We start from the raw sequence: 2,120 nt of genomic DNA on the forward strand, positions 1-2,120 counted from the left end.
GATATCTTACACATCCAGTCTGCACACAGCTTTCAGAATGGATTTTCTAAAGCACAGTCTGCATGGGTTATTTTCCAAATGATAAAATCTTTCCCAAGCCCTCATCCCCTCTCGGGAGCTTAGCATGGCATTCAGTCTCCTTGACAATGTGGAATAGCCCTGTGCTTACAAGTGTATGGGTTCTGGAGTCGGAATGCCTTGGCTCAAACCCTGACTCTGCCATTTATAGGCTGAGATAATGGAGTAAAGCACTTAAGCGGTATCTAGCACACAAGAAGTGTCTGCCAAGTGTTGGCTATTAGTATTATTATTGCTGCTTTTCAGCCTTGGTTCCTGATCCACGGTGTACTCTAATTTCTCACCATTGCCCAAGTACTCTGAGATTTATTAAACTCAAGTTATCCTTTTCCTGGAATACCATTTTCCCCCATTTTTTGAGTGGAAAATTTCCGTTTTTCTTTAAAGTCCACCCAGCTCAAATTCAGCCATTCAGTGACATTTTCTCTCACATCAGTTCAGTTCAGTTGCTCAGTTGTGTCTGACTCTTTGTGACCCCATGGACTGCAGCATGCCAGGCCTCCCTGTCCATCGCCAACTCCCAGAGCTTACTCAAACTTATGTAAATTGAGTTGGTGATGCCATCCAACCATCTCATCCTCTGTCATCCCTTTCTTTTGCCTTCAATCTTTCCTAGCATCAGGGTCTTTTCAAATGCGTCAGTTCTTCCCATCAGGTGGCCAAAGTATTATATCTTCAGCTTCATCATCAATCCTTCCAATGAACACTCAGGACTCATTTCCTTTAGGATGGACTGGTTGGATCTCCTTACAGTCCAAGGGCCTCTCAAAAGTCTTCCCCAACACCACAGTTAAAAAGCATCCGTTCTTCAGTGCTCAGCTTTCTTTATGGTCCAACTCTCAAATCCATACATGACTACTGAAAAAACCACAGCTTTGACTAGATGGACCTTTGTCAGCAAAGGAATGTCTCTGGTTTTTTAATATGCTGTCTAGGTTTGTCATAGCTTTTCTTTCAAAAAGCAAGCATCTTTTAATTACATGGTTGCAGTCACCATCTGCAGTGATCTTGGAGCCCAAGAAAATAAAGTCTGTCACTGTTTCCATTGTGTCTCCATCTACTTGCCATGAAGTGATTGGGACTGGATGCCATGATCTTAGGTTTTTGAATGTTGAATTTTAAGCCAGTTTTTTCACTTTCATCTTTCACCTTTATCAAGAGGCTCTTTAGTTCCTCTTTGCTTTCTTTCATAAAGGTGGTGTTATATGCATATCTGAGGTTATTGATATTTCTCCCAGCAATCTTAATTCTAACTTGGGCTTCACATGATGTACTTTGCATATAAATTAAATAAGCAGGGTGACAATATACTGCCTTGATGTACTCCTTTCCCAGTTTGGGAACCAGTTTGTTGTTCCATGTTCAGTTCTAAATAATTGCTTCTTGACCTGCATACAGGTTTCTTAGGAGGCAGGTAAGGAGGTCTAGTATTTCCATCTTTTGAAGAATTTTCCACAGTTTGTTGTGATCCACACAGTCAAAGGCTTTAGAGTAGTCAATCCCCGAGTTAACTCCCACCTGATTGTAAATCTCTTCATTCGAAAGGCTTCTATCATCCCAAAGAACCCAAATGTTTTGTGATTTACCCATTTAACACAGAGTCTAACATGATTTAGACCCTGTCCTCAGGGTTCACTACTGTTGAGTGAGGAAGGCATTATTACATAAGTAGGTTTCATGTTTCATAGGAGTTCTGAAAGTGTGAGGGGTGTGAAAATATTCAGCCCAGGGGTGTCGACTGGTTTGGGGAGACAGGTGGTCTTGTTGAGGAAGCCATGCTCTCTCACATGGCCCAGGAAAATTCTCTTTTCTTCTGTGTATTCACAGACCTTGAGTTTTCAATGCTCTATCTCTTATAACCTTCCTCCCGCCCGCAGAAGTGTCCAGCACAGTGCCTGGCGCGTTGGTAAGCTGTCAAAACTATTTGCTAAGCTGATGTACAAAATACAGGGTAGTGGACACTGCCTTTCATTCTTTCCCCTCTTCTCCCCCACTCCGGCATAGGCTCACCATTGGCCTTCCGCCCGTCTCCCCACCTACAA

This window comes from Bos mutus, chromosome 15 (genome assembly GCF_027580195.1).
Source record: "Bos mutus isolate GX-2022 chromosome 15, NWIPB_WYAK_1.1, whole genome shotgun sequence".
NCBI classification, from domain to species: domain Eukaryota; kingdom Metazoa; phylum Chordata; class Mammalia; order Artiodactyla; family Bovidae; genus Bos; species Bos mutus.